The following is a 15,935-nucleotide window of genomic DNA, read 5'->3' as shown; positions in this document are numbered from 1 at the left end:
ACTGTCAACCTATTCATAGCCAAATTCTAGTTCCTTCAAAAGCCTTCCTCAACAATTCAAGAAAACAATAATCTCTTCCTCTTCTGAACTACTCCACCAATGCCTCATCTAATGCTTGAAAACACATCTAAAGACTTGCCTTTGAATTTAGTTTTTGTTTGTGATTTCTTCTCCCTTACTAGACAGCAAGGTCCTTGAACGAAAAGTATATACCCTATAGTACTCACATCTTTGCAATGAACAGGGCCTTGAAAATATTTGCCAAAGAGACAAATTTTTTGTAGGATAGTGTGCTTTTTACCCTCCAGATGTCTCCACCTTTCTGCCCTCTGCCCCAGAAAACTGACCTCTATCAATTACATAAACAGGTTCCTTGCTTTCTGGCTTCCAGTAGGATTCAGATAATAATAGGGAATACCAATGGGAGACTAGAAAGAAGGAGAAGAATAAGGTCAGAGAACTTATTTTGCTGGCTCACTCCTTGCAAAATCAAATAGGCTGTCTCCCTTAGCCGGAGGTCACAACTCAAGGTCTCAGAAACCACTTCTTTTCCTCACCCTTTCAGGCTTGGAGGTGGGAGACACTCTCCTGTTAGACCTCCAATACTGGACGTGTGGTTTCCTACACCCTGTGGTTTCCTCTGAGATCCTGCCCACAGGGACACATAGTGCCTTTATTACCTAATCTGAATATGCCATCTGTTTCTTACCTGAATTCTAACATACAGATGGTAGATTCAACTCATTTGGCTGTTTTAAAATATTATTAGTCTCATAATACTAAGAATAAGCAATGGATTTCTTTTGAGAATCTAAAACTAAAAACAAGCAGTAGTTTACAATGAGTCTTGGATTATGATCCATTTGAGAGAAGAAATCATGACTTATTCAGCTTTCTACTACCCCTGTGCCTGGAAAAGTCACATGCACACTATTTGCAATAAACCTCTAATTGAATCTAATCATCTGTGGCAGACACAGTTACTGCTTACCAAGCATGCATGAGCTCCCCTACATTTCCCAGGATCCCTTGCAGTTAGGTGGCCGTCACATGACTGGCATCTGGTCAGCGGCATATGGGTGGAAGTGATATACGCCTCTTCCAGGTCTTGCCCTTAAAATTATCCCAAGTGACACCAGCTCTTTTTTCCCCTTGTCAACCTTGAAGACTTTTTCCAAGTGATGAAAATATAAATGAGAGTTACCTGATTCAAGAAATCAACATTCATAATAAGCCACTGAGTTTTGTGGGTTACTTACTAATTACCTATTACAGAATCTAAGTATCTCCTACACATAACAATTTGCATTTTAAATAATACCTCTGATTTTTAACATCTATTTTGATATTGTAGCTTTCTTATGAAAAATTTCAGTATTTCAAGATACAGTAAAGACTAATAATAAGCTCTGGACTGTATAAGGAATGAAAATATATGCCTTAACAATAACATTATTGACTAACAGGGGAAAAAAAAAACACCTAAAGGCATCCTTTTATTTAGTATTAAGTAAACCTAAGAATAAGATGACAATAAAATGAGGTGATGACGATCTGAGGAGTTCTACCTCCAGACAAGATGCCAGAAGCAGGCCCATGTCTTGCGCCTCTTGCTGTGGCAGTGAGGATGAGGAGAGAAGGGGCTGTTCTGTGGTTGAAAAAACAAGGTATAAAGAATGGTGTGTCCAGAAATTTGGGTCATTTTTAGATTTGCTGAGTATTTTATGTCCCCTCTTGCCCATGCTTTAGATTTTCAGCTTAAAATCACTTCTCTTCAAAAAATAAGAGCCAAAGAAAGGAATACAGCTGTCATACTCGGTCATCCACTAAAAATATACTGTCTCGGGCACCTGGGTGGCTCAGTTGGTTAAGCAACTGCCTTCGGCTCAGGTCATGATCCTGGAGTCCCAGGATCGAGTCCCGCATTGGGCTCCCTGCTCGGCAGGGAGTCTGCCTCTCTCTCTGACCCTCCCCCCTCTCATTCTCTCTCTCAAATAAATAAATAAAATCTTTAAAAAAAAATAAAATAAAAATATACTGTCTTCTCAAGCAGTGGGTTAAGCTTTTGAGATTTTTAAAGATTTATTTATTTATTTGAGGTGAGGATAGAGGGACAGGAGAGTCTGAAACAGACTCTGCAGTGAGCACAGAGCCCGATGTGGGGCTCGATCTCACAACCCTGAGATCAAAACCTGAGCCGAAACCAAGAGTCAGATGTTTAACCAACTGTGCCACCCCAATCTTTTGAAATTTTTATGTTTCAAATATTTTTAGCCATTTTGTGGATATTTAATACTGATAATTTACTCTATGGCATATTATCAAATAAGAACATATTTGATAGGGGCACCTGGGTGGCTCAGTCGTTAAGCATCTGCCTTCGGCACAGGTCATGATCCCAGGGGCCTGGGATCGAGCCCTGCATCGGGCTCCCTGCTCAGCGGGAAGCCTGCTTCTCCCTCTCCCACTCCCTCCGCTTGTGTTCCCTCTCTCGCTGTGTCTCTCTGTCAAATAAATAAAATCTTAAAAAAAAAAAAGAACATATTTGATAACTACAAATATTTACCTACTTAAGAAAAATCAAATAGATACACACACATACATTCCTACACAAAAGTAGACAGCCATTTTTGGTTTTTTATTTTATTTATTTTATTTTAGCCATTATTTTAGAGTTTTAAAAATCTCATTTCTCCTTTTGAGATTTAGTCTTTTTAGTGTTATGTTGTACTGATTTAAGCAAGGTCCTTGGCTTTTTCTTCCATTCATAGTTTAAATATGCCATTTTGTTAGGACTTGTTTTTAAATGCCTTAGACAATTATTATGTACATACTATGTCACAAAATTGGTATGTGTTTAATGACTATGTGGGAACACATCAGGCCCCCTATCTTGCTGCCATCATATTTCTTGTGGCTACACTTACAGATATTTTTCTGTACTTGCCCTTTCAAAACTCTAGTTACAGCACTCCTTATGACAGAGTTTCTATCTCTTCCTCATCAGGATCATTAACAGATACAGAGTCAGCACTGTTTTGTGTTGTTCTGTTGATTTTTCCATTCCCCTTGAAACAAACACCTATTTTTCCTGCAGAATTTTCTGAAGCTTCTACTTCTAATGTATAGGGTAGAATACACATGTAACTCACCAAATATGACTTTCCTTCACTATCATAAACTCTAAAATTATACATTGAATGCTCTAAAGCTTCTACTTTAGTAACAAATTTTCTCCTTGATGATCAGGATTAGGCCATGAACAGTAAAAGGCTCACTCTCCTTTTGATGTAACAAATGAGAACCTCAGCCACTGATTTATAACATGAAACAGGTGTCTGTATGTGTATGTATATGTGCACTTATTTATGTATAGTTTTTCCCTATATTAAATATAAAAGCACCCTGTCTAATCTCTCCTTATTCCTTTTTTGCAAGAAGTTATAACTCCTTCTAAGTGGCCTTCTTGGTATAGTTCTGATATATATCTGCTCTGACTTTTAAAAATATATACAAACCCAAACATTTTCCAAGAAAGAAAGAATTTGGGACACCTGGGTGGCTCAGTCAGTTAAGCATCTGCCTTCAGCTCAGGTCATGATCCCAGAGTCCTGGGATTGAGCCCCGCATTGGGGCTTCTTGCTTGGCAGGAAGCTTGCCTGCCACTCCCCCTGCTTGTGCTTGCTCTCTCTCTCTCTGACAAATAAATAAATAAAATCTTAAAAAAAAAAAAGAAAGAATTCTATCTAACAAGGGTTTAAGATAATCATGGCCAGAACATGAATTTCTGTTAAACAAATATGGAAATAAATGTATTTGTATGTATAAAGGAATTTTCCATACTTATCATACAAGAAGTGTCCTACCTAGTTCTAGGTTTACTAATTACAGGTCTCAGTATGAAATGTAAATAATTCTATGATAAAAACTAAATATCACAAAGTGGGTATTATATGGAGTAATAAAAAACAGATTTATATCATGAGGGGCTATATATAATAAAGCCCCTATCTGAAATGATGCTTTTAATATTTTCCACGTTACTATAACTTAATTATATACTGGCACAGAAAGATGACATTAAAAAATCTATATGACTATCTTCATACAGTAGAACCAGTAAGGTGAAAAAAGAAACCCTATATAAACCTGATTTCTTACAAGTTATCTATGTGAAAACATAACGGCAATTTGATGGATGCTGAAAGGCAAAGAACCTGCCATCCATGTCCATGACTGTCAAAGGAGCTGAAGTGGCTAATAAGTATGATGGAGACTGTAAAGGGGCCGATAAAAAAACTAAGTTTAAAAGAGCAGCCAAAGGAACTAACCAGAAGAGCTGGTGGTGATATGGTAGGGCAGTCAGGGAAAGGAGCTAAGGAGACATAGAAATAGTAACACCTTAGGCAAAGAATAGTTGTAACTAAAGATGAAAGGGGTATTTGATAGAAGTAGGTTCAGAGAAAATCTTAATATTCTAGTTAAATAAAAATTGCTTGGCCTTTTGCTACAACAAGAGACTTCATCAGTTATCTGGGGAATTAGAAGTAATCCTCAAATATGATTATAAGTATTAAAGAAAAAAAGGAAAAGAAAGAACAGGAAAACAGAAGAAAATAACTGTTAAACTATCTAGAGGTCATATAATATTCTTTACTTCTGAATTTTATCTCTTAGACTTTGAACAAAATAGACTGAGAAACATTTCAAACTTTGAAAATGCTAACAAAGAAAACTTAGTTAAGGTAAAAAAAAAAAAAAAACCTAACTGGAAAACATAATCAATGATTTTACACATAAAAAATCTAAATTAAGAAGTTGATATCTTAAGAAGAAAAGTGGTCCAAACTAAATAGTAAGATTCAATAAAGGTTCTAAGAGCTGAGGTATGTTATGATAACAGAACTTGGAAGAGTTTGATTGCAGGCTTCAGTTTCTAAACCAAAATATGAATCTCTAACAGTAGAAGAGCAGTACATACTCAGATCACATTAAGATGGTAAGAATGAATAAGATAGGGAATGGGAAAACAGGGAATAGGAAGGCGAAACAGAATTGGCTACTCTGTATAAAACAACTCCAGACTTAGTTTGAAGAGTTGATAAAGTTCCCTACTTGTCATTTCTATTCTGCCTATATTCTCAAAACTTTGTCAGAAGTCTCTTGGGTTAATCAATACACTCTTGCTCACTACCTATCAATAACAGTATGGCATATTCCTTAAGATTTCTATATATGCCACACTACTAAAACCAACTCCAACGACCCTCATGCTTGTCCTACATTAGAAACTTGAAATACCATCTGGCTCTTCACACTTGTGAAGAAATGAATAATCTTTGAGATTCACCATTTAAAGGCACGATCTCTGTCAAGCAGGGCTTAATCAGGATCACACTTTCCCTTTTCTCTAGAGACCAGCTGCTAATGCAGACTACATTTATGGTCACTCGGGCTCTTGCTGGGTCACCATAGCTCCCACCTCTCATAAAGAATAAATAATGTCAGAAACCCAGATATATTATAAACATTACCTTCTGGATTAGGTAGCTGTGAAAAGAAGATCCGGCTGGCTGATAGCAAATGGACATTTCAACATTAAGATTCTAAAATAGAGGGGGCACCTGGGTGGCTCAGATGGTTAAGCATCTGCCTTCGGCTCAGGTCATGGTCCCGGTGTCCTGGGATCGAGCCCCACATCGGGCTCCCTGCTCGGCGGGAAGCCTACTTCTCCCTCTCCCTCTCCTCCTGCTTGTGTTCCCTCTCTCACTGTGTATCTCTCTGTCAAATAAGTAAATAAAATCTTAAAAAAAAAAAAAGATTCTAAAATAGAGACTGGTTGAGACTAGAGATGAATTTTGTTTACACTTTAAATCTGAAAATGGGAATATACTTTTATCTGGTTGTAACAAACAGCTTGGCAAATGACAAACAGCTTTCACCTTGCCTGACCTCTGCTCATTGCTGCACATTCACATACTAGGGTAAAAACACCTGCCCAGTAAAATGTCAACAATATTCCTTCAAAAGATTTCAGAGGACAGGCCTAAAGTATGTATATGATTTCAGATCCAGAAAAAAATGCATAGAAGCCAGCAACAATCTGACAAATACAACTGTGCCCTCATCATAGTGATGTGCAATACAAGAAAAATGCATCCTTAAAACCCAAAGAGAAATAGTATCAAAAAGAGTATGTTTGACCTTTCAGGTAATACCTTTTATATGTAGTGAACTCTTATCTGCCCTGACAAAGATAAATCAATGGCACACATAATTCAACATGCCTGGCAACCAAAATATCTTGTACATTTGGTTTTAAAAGCAAGTATTTACCCAGACTGCCCTTCAACAGTATGCCAGGCCTTGTGTTACTAAAGTTTTGGGGGTCAGAGTAGGTAAAGACATATATTTGAATATGTATTAAAACAAAGCATGGCAAAATTGCTAAAAAGTGGTCTGTATAGTTTTATAAAAGCACATTGTTCCATTGTTCCAAAGTGCATGGATTCACAAACTGACCTCAGGGAGAGAGATGACAGATGGGTTAAAACAGTGAAGAAAGAATTAAAAACAGAAGAATCAAATGAATAACTACTTAAAAAGTATTTAGAGCCCCAAATCCCCTCTTTGCCTCAGCTCGGTAGATGGTGGCCATATCTATTCTCACCCCAGCAGAAGTCTGGGGTTTTATTCTCTGGAGAGGTCTCTGAACTGCAGGATGCCTGGTACATACCCTAAATCTAACAATGACCCTAGCCTTACCATTGAGCCCTAACCCCCAAACCACTAGCCCCTAACCATAACTCTAATCCTAACCCTAAAACTAACCCTCTCCAGAGGTCATTGAACAGCAAGATACCAGATACTTACCCTAACCCTTGGCCCTGGCCCTAACCCTACCTCTAACTCTAGCCCTAACCTTAGATCTGAGGGGGAAAAAGGATGTGTTATATATATGGAATAGAATATTACTCAGTCATCAAAAAGAACGAAATCTTGTCATTTGCAGTGACATGGATGGAGCTAAAGAGTATTATGCTAAGTGAAATAAGTCAGTCAGAGAAAGACAAATACCATAAGATTTCACTCATATGTGGAATTTAAGAAACCAAACAAATGAGCAAAGAAAAAAAAAGGAAGAGGCAAACCAAGAAACAGACTCTTAACCTTAGAGAATAAACTGAGGGTTACCAGCAGGGAGGTGGGTGGGAGGATGGGTAAAATAGGTGATGGGGATTAAGGAGTGTACTTGTGATGAGCACTAGGTGATGTATGGAAGCACTGAATCATTATATTGTACACTGGAAACTAATATTACACTGTATGTTAACTAACTTAAAAACTAACTTAAAAAGAAATCAGACAAAGGTAACAGACAAAACATAGTACAAAGTTACCTAGTGCCAGTAAGGCTATGGAGAAGAGGAAACTCACTTACATTGCTGGTGAGAATGTAAAGTGTTAAGACCTTTTTGGTAAGTACTCTGATAATATTTATTAATAAAAATGAGACATTGGGGAGGGTATGTGCTATGGTGAGGACTGTGAATTGTGTAAGACTGATGAATCACAGACCTATACCCCTGAAACAAATAATACATTATGTTAATAAAAAATAAATTTAAAAAATTGCACATGTCCTTTGCCACAACAATGACATTTCTGGGAATGTATCTTAGAGACGTAGAAGCATGAGTAGGAAAGCATATTTGTATAGGATGTTTATTGGAGCATTTTTAGTAGTTGTAAAAAAACTGCTAGCAACTCAAATGCCATCAGTGTATTAGTCAAAGGTTAAACAAACTGTGGTATATCCATATTATAGAAATATACACAGCTATTTAAAGAACTGGGTTAGGTCTATATCTTCTGACCAAGTGATGATCCTCATTTACTGTCAAGTAAGAAACACAAGTGCCAGAGAAAGGTAAACTTATCAATGCCATTTTTGTAAAAACAAAACAAAACAATACCCCATGCAATTTGGGTCATGCTGCATAAAGAGGAATTAAGTAAAACTTTGTAATACTGCTCACTCCCTCACTTCATGCAGCTGTTTTTTTCAAATGGCACATCCTCAGAGAGATCCTTTTGAAACTTACTAAATTGTCACCCTATCCCCATTCTGTAACATTCTAGCCCCTTACCTGGTTTTACAGTTTTTCATATTTCCACATGACATTATACTGCATATTCATTTATTTACTGTCTATATCTCTCACTGAAATGCAAACCCCATACAGGTGGAAAGGGAGCTTTGTGTTGTTTACTATTGTGTCCCTAGCGCCTAAAATAGTCTCTGATCCATGGATATCAGTCAATAAATATTTGTTGAACAAATAAAGAATAAATTACACCTCATGTATAAAAACTGAAAATACACATGGGCAGGGACAAAAAGCCAAAACAGCAAATAAAAATATTGATTTGATTGGGTGATGGAATTGACAGCAACTTAAAACAAAAACAAAAAAAGGTTCCTTTTAATCAGAGGTAATTTGTTAAGCTCTTATATTTTGGAATACTGGGAATAGTAGGTCCTCAAATGGGGAAGGCAGGGAGAGAGAGGAAGAAAGAAGGACAGGGAAGTCCAAACTGTGTATACCTGGCGATGCTATGAAGAAAAAGCACAAATGAGAAAATAGTTTTTCCAAATACCTATAAACTTCATATGCTGGATGCAGTGGTACTTCTCTTACAAAATAGTTTTGCTTCAGTTTGTAAACGAATGCACAAAAAATGAAAATATATTTAAATGGCAGATTCTGGTAACAAACAGAGTAAAACAATTGCAAGTCATGTTGGAAAAGACAAGCATCATAGACTCCTAGCAGAATAAGAACATTCTTGTTATCTAACCTGAAGATGCTGATTTAACACCTAACTCAAATTCTTTAACTCTGAAAAATATCCAGGTGTATATTTAAAGCACAGATACCAGACATATATACTGTTTTTTTCCAAACTAGAATAGTTTACAGGATAGATATATGAGATGTTCTTAAACATAATTACATATAACAAAACTAATTGTAATCAGTTTCTATGTTCTTATACTCTTAAAAAATCCAGTATGTTAAAAAAATAAAGGCTAACAATTATGTATATATTTTCTGGGTAATAGTCTCACTTTTTATATTTAAACTATATAATTTTAAACAAGGTAATTTTTTTTCTCAGTAAGGGCACTGTTTTTACATACAGTTGTACAAATATTAATTTTCAAATAAAGCCATCTGAGGGCATTCTGTTAAGGTTAAAGCACACACCATCCACAGAGACAAAGAATTCTGCAAGAACAATGAACACATTCTTAATCCTTCAGTTCACCCACAATCCATGAATATTTTAAAATCATGTACAATATGAAATCTCTACAAGATAAGCATTAAGCAAAAGAAATGACTTTTTGTCGATTTTGCTAAAAAAAAAACATTTTAAAATGAGAATAAAATAATTTTCGTGAAAGGCAACTTGTTATCTGTGGTTGTTACTTGGTTGTCCATTCAAGAAATGTTTTTTAATACTGAAAATAATGAGTTGGTATTCTCAAAAAGTGAATTGTGGGTTACTTGCAAGAACATGAAATGATTTTTCAATCTTATAAAAAACAAGCTTGTATTGTGTTCCTGTAATACTCATCTTCCATCTTGAGAGGCTCTTATGAAAATAACCTACACAATAAAACCTATAACCTCACAAACTGCCTTTTTTTTTCTTGTTTAAATAGTAAAGATGAATAAACGGACTTTTAGGTCCATATTACATTTTCTACATATGACAAAACACATATTTAGATATCAAACGTAGACATATTTAGTTAATATCAATTAAACTGAGAAATCCTTCCCTTCTGGCTGTCTATATTTTTCTTTAATCCTGGTCAGTGTAAACCCTTATTACCAGTAATTTGCCACTATAACGCTGAGGAAAAATGCTAGCCTCACAATTTTTGTCATTTTTCCCCCCTCTTCCCCTGCAGGCTGCTACTGCTGATGGCCTTTATGGAAATATAAATTCAATCAGCAGCTGCAAATTTCATGAGACGTCCATCTTCATGCTGAATTTCTAACTGAGTGTCAAAACAATCTGTGGATTTCTCCCTGATGAAACACACATTGAATTGTAAATTTCTGCAATTTCCTCATGTTTGAATTTCAGCTGCAGTAAAATAGTGCTAGCCTAGATACACTGCCTATCACGCTCAAACCAGTAATTTTCTCTTATCCCTTTCATGCCATTTAAAGAGTTAAATTTTTTAAACCCATGAAAGAAAATATTTCCTCCAAATTAAACAATTACATTTTCAACACAATTATGAGAAAATTAGGATATAAAAACCATTAATATATTTGATATGTTTTTAAAACACACTTTTTTCTCTAAGAGACTTACTTATTCTATATGGTTTTCTGATTTATTTATTTATTTATTCATTCATTCATTCTGTATTTCGTGGTGGATAATGCTAAGAGCTTTGATAAAATTAATATTTCTATATATAATGTCAAGATAGTACAAAAATGAAATGCAGTCACAAAATAATTACTAGTAACTTCAAGTTTCATGAGATAAATTTTCATTAAATATTGCCAAAAATAAAAATATTTTAAAACAAAGAATTACGGCAGCTAGACTAGACATTCTTCTTAATACATACTTAAACTGAGTTAATTTTTTCACCAAAGAATCATCTTTTACTGAATAGCTAAATAGAACTGCTTTTAAATACAGCACTATTATGAAGCCTATGGTAATTTTACAACTAAATAAGCAAAAATATTGTGTTAAAAAGGATACTTTAAGAACCTCACTAAGTGACTTGAATTCTTGTTCTTACAAACATCTTTTCATTAATGTTACTAAGAAAATAATTCCTAATACTATTTAAAAATTCACCAAGACACAGCACTAAGCAAGCCTTACAGATGGTCTGTAAAACAAGTCATCAAATGACAATCATTCATTCATTCCACAAATATTTATTGAATATCTCCTCTATGTCAGGTAGTTTTTAACCAGGCCATGGGAAAACAAAAATGTACAGAACACAGACCTTTACCTCAGGAAGCTAGTCTAGTTGTGAGCGAAGAAAATCATTAAAACTTAGTGAAATAAGTGCTATAAATGGGTACATTAAGGAAGGACAAATTTAGGAGAGCACTGAGAGAGACTACTATCTCATGAGCAGTATGGAAGCTTTCTGGAAGAGTCCTAGTTTCTAAGGACATACAGAGGTCAGCCAGGAGATAAGTAGAAGGAAGACACATTCCAGCCAGAGGGCAGAATATAATAAAAAAACATGGAAGCATGAAACAGCATAGTGCCTTTGGAAAACTGTTAATAACTGGGGATGGAGAACAGGGCTGATATGTGATTTGGTACAATAGGTAGGCTGAGGTAAAGTCATGAAGAGCTATGAATGCCATGTTAAAATATTTATTTAAACATTATGCAGAAGGCAGTAGGGGGCTTCTGAAAGATTTTAAGCATGGACAGAATAATAATAAATGGTATCTCTCAATGGGATATAAAAGTTAATCATTACCAGTACAGACTCCTGGAGACAGACTCGGTTCAAATCCAGCTCTGCCACTTGCTAGCCATGTGATTTGGGGCACATTACTTTCTCTATGTCTCAATTACCTCATCAGTAAAACAGTGATAATGATACTTTATACCACAGGGTTAAAGAGGAGAATTAAGTGCCTTCTAAGTATTAGAAGCTATTATTATTATTATAACTACCATCATCATCATCATTTTATAGTCTGGTAGGGTCTTTACATCTAACTCTAATATGCATAAGTCCTAAAGCAAATAACCTAATCAAAATCACCTGGAGCACTGGCACAAACCATACAAATTATTTTCACTTAGAAAACATTTACTGAATACTCATTATGTATGGACATGTCAAAAAAAGCTTTTAAAAAAGCCCACTGGAGGAAGAAGTCAAAATAATCTCAAAAGAGATTTCTTAAAAATTATTAATATAGAGAGTAAATCAACATCTTAAATGTTAAGACATTAAGATTTACTAAAATTTCATCAATATTAAAAAAATTCAAACAATTCTTACAATATGGTAGTCTAAGTTGATTGCAGGAGCTTTGTTTCTGGTGTAAGCATACAGAAATGATAGATAAAATGCTTTTAAAAATAATACATTGCTTTTTTGTTTTTTTCTGGAAAAAACAGACATCCAAGCCAAAGCTCTAAGCTTGAGCCAAGATAATGGCAATACATAGGGTTTCAGAACCATCTCTAGACTCTAAGGGCTGAGGCCTTGGAAGTATAGTTTTAAAATCCCTTATCTGGGAGAAAACACACCTTTAGCTGGTGATCATCTGCATAAAACTCACAAAAGAAATGAGCTACTAATGAAAAAGTAACTAGAAAAACTGTGCCCCATAAACTTTGCAAAGGAGCAAAGAAGGTAGTCATTAGTTTAAGGACTAGAATGGGATAGGAGAAACATCACCAGTAAAAAATAAAAAGCTCTAGAGGAGTATCCCATGTATGTGAGGTTTTCAAATTTATACAGTTTACATGATGTGAACATCATACATTTAAAAATAAGATAAAATCTGGCTGGACTGCTGAAATCTTTAAGGATCCAGAAGACATAAATGTAAACAGCCCTAGAAGAATAATCATGCACTACATTGGACTTCCATAGACGAAATAATCCCTACCAAAGATAAGCTCATAAAAAATTACAACTTCAAGAAGTCACCATGAGGGGACAGTTTTAGCTGATGCAATAAACAAATTAGCTTCTAAAAACTACAAATACAGTAATCTGAAAATTACTAAAACCACAAGAATGTATAGAATGATTACAGATTTAAAAATGGAGAAAGAGGGGCACCTGGGTGGCTCAGTTGGTTAAGTGGCTGCCTTCGGCTCTGCGCATGATCCCAGGGTCCTGGGATCGAGCCCCGCATCAGACTCCTTGCTCAGCAGAGAGCCTGTTTCTCCCTCTCCCTCTCTCTCTGCCTGCCTGCCACTCTCCCTCTCTCTCTCTAATAAGTAAATAAAATCTTTAAAAAAAAATAAAAATGGAGAAAGGGAAGCCACAATGAAAAAACTGGTCATATGACAAATGAACTAAAATATTTTTAAAAGAATCAAAGAGAAACTCAACAAATAATCACTGAAGAAAAAAAGAAAACCTCAAGGAATATGGAGAAGACAACCTATATCTCTAACAGACATTCCAGAAGGAAGTGATAGAAAGAAGGGGGAAGGTACAATATTTGAAAAGATAATAGACAGTTTCCCCAAACTGATGAGCCACAGGAACTCATTCCCAGATGCAGGAAGGACAAAAATAAGGATAAATTTTAAAAAATCTATAGCTACATAAACTGTAATGAAAACACAGAAATCAATGACAAAAAAAGGATCTTAAAAAACAATCAGCAAAAAAAGAGCACATTGTTTACAAAGAAAATAAGATTGAAGGTAAATTTCTCATAATAAACAGCTAATGCTAAAAACAACAGAATAATACTTTCAAAGAGGTGAAGGAATAGAGATGTTAACCAAGAATTCAATACCCAGCTAAACCATCACTCACATCTGAGAGCAAAATAAAAACATTTTCAGAAAGATGAAATTTTCAGAATTTATCTTCCAGAAATTCCCAGCAAAGGTCTGTTAAAGGAAGAAAACTAGACATAAAGGAGAGTGAATGCAAAAATAAATTATGTGAAAAAATATTGGTAAATATATTGGTAAAGCTAAAAAAGTACAGAATCTTAATAATAACAGAAAACTGAAAAATTTGGATGGTTTGATGGGTTAATTTTATGTGTCAACTTGGCTAGGCCATGGTGCCCAAGTATTTGGTGAAATGTTATTTTGGATGTTTTTATGAAGATATTTTTTGGATGAGATTAACACTTAAATTGGTGGACTTTGAGCAAAGCATACTTCCAACATGCAAGTGGGCCTCATCCAATCAGTTGAAAACCATAACAGAATAATGACTAACTTCAACAAAGCAAGAAGGAACTCTGTCAGAGACTGTTTTGGTCTCGAACTACAGAACTTTCCTGGATCTCTAGCCTGCTGCCTTACTCTACAGATTTTGGATTTACCAAGCCTCCCAAATGTGTGAATCAATTTCTTAAAATAGATCTCTCTCTCCTGTTGGTTCTATTTCTCTGAAAACCCTAATACATAGGACACTTAAAAATAAAGGGAAACTAAAATGATAGAGAATAAAAAGAAGGTGCAGAAGAGGATGGTATTTAAAGGTGAAATTTTACGGTGTTTATTTTGTTTTTGAAGAAGCTCAAAAGAGATACTACCTTCAAACTTTGCTAAGTCAAATACGCACATTAAACACCTAATAGTAATACTGAGGAAGAGAAACAGAATGTATAATGCCCAAAACAGGAAAAGGGGAAAGGCTGGGGGAGGGGTATACTCTAAAAGTTTACCAGTCAGAACTGGTAGAGAAAGAAGAAGGTAAAGGTACGATTAAGAGAAAACATAAATAAGGTGATAGAAATAAACATAAAATAATAAATAATAAAAAGATTACACTCATCTCTTAAAAGACTGAATGTTTTAAAAATCCACTTATATGCTGTATATAAGAGATATACTTAAAACATTACAACACAGAAAGTAAATAAAGAGATAAAGATACCAGTCAAACATTAATTATTAATTAATTAATTATTAATACAAAAAGCTTTAATAGATTTTAAAAGGGCCATTAATGATAAAAGGGAAAATTTACTATAATGTAAAACAATCCGGAAGCTGAACACACCTAACAACATAGCCCCACTATACATGAAGCAGAAATTGACAGAATTACAAGTAGAAACAAACTAATATTGAATAAAATTAGGACATCTTAACATACTTCTTTCACAATCTACTAAAGAAACAAATATCAGTGAAGATTTGGAAGTTACGTATAGTATATTTAACGAGTTTGATCCTGTAAATATGATCTTGCAGAGAACTACATACCCACACCTAGATTCTTTTCAAGCACATACGGAATCTTAATAAAAACAAACCATTTGCTAGGCTACAAAGACAGTCTCAACAAATACCAAAGAGTGTATGCCCCATGAATGGCCTCTAACCATGGTGCCTGTGATAGGCAGAACAAGGAGCTTTCAAAATGTCCAGGTACTAGTCTCCAGAACTAGTGTTACCTTACATGGCAAAAAGAACGTTGCAGATGTGACTAAATTAAGGGCATCTAGGAGATTGTGCTGGTTTACCTGGTAGACCCAATGTAATCACAAAAGGAGGGAGGCAGAAGGATCAGGGAAGATGTAAGGAAAGAAACAGGTTTTTGAGGGTTTTTTTTCCTAAGTTTTTATTTAAGTTCTAGTTAATTAACATACAGTGTAATATTAGTCTTGGGTATACAATTTAGTGATTCAACACATCCATACAAGGCCCGGTGCTCATCCCAAGTGCATTCCTTAATCTCCATCACCTATTTAACCCATCCTTCCACCTACCTCCCTTCTGGTAACCATAAGTAACTCTATAGTTAAGAGTCTGTTTCTTGGTTTGCCTCTCTCTTTCTTTCCCCTATGATTGTTTGTTTTGTTTCTTAAATTCCACGTATGGGTGAAATCATAGGGTATTTGTCTTTCTCTGACTTATTTCACTTAGCATAATGCTCTCTAGCTCCATTCATATCATTGCAAATGGTAAGATTTAACTCTTTTTTATGGCTGAGCAATATTCCACTGCATATATATATATCCACATCTTCTTTATCCATTCATCAGTTGATGGACATTTGGGCTCTTTCCATAATTTAGCTATTGTTGATAAGGCTGCTATAAACATCAGCGTGCATGTATCCCTTCAAATCAGCATTTTTGTATCCTTTGGCTAAATACCTAGTAGTAAGATTACTCCATCACAGGGTAGTTCTATTT

The 15,935-nt window shown here is 35.2% G+C and overlaps 1 protein-coding gene across 1 annotated transcript in view; it reads right to left on the bottom strand.

Annotated features, from left to right (window-relative positions):
• Window positions 1-15,935, bottom strand: part of NDUFAF2 (NADH:ubiquinone oxidoreductase complex assembly factor 2) — a 148,252-nt gene that overhangs the window by 89,682 nt on the left and 42,635 nt on the right. The gene's annotated exons all lie outside the window — the stretch shown is intronic.

The sequence above is a fragment of the Mirounga leonina genome, unplaced genomic scaffold (assembly GCF_011800145.1).
Source record: "Mirounga leonina isolate KUSES-001 unplaced genomic scaffold, KU_Mleo_1.0 Mir_168, whole genome shotgun sequence".
NCBI classification, from domain to species: Eukaryota; Metazoa; Chordata; class Mammalia; order Carnivora; family Phocidae; genus Mirounga; species Mirounga leonina.
Note: the sequence above shows the minus strand (reverse complement) of the source record. Positions and strands in the feature narration are given on the sequence as shown.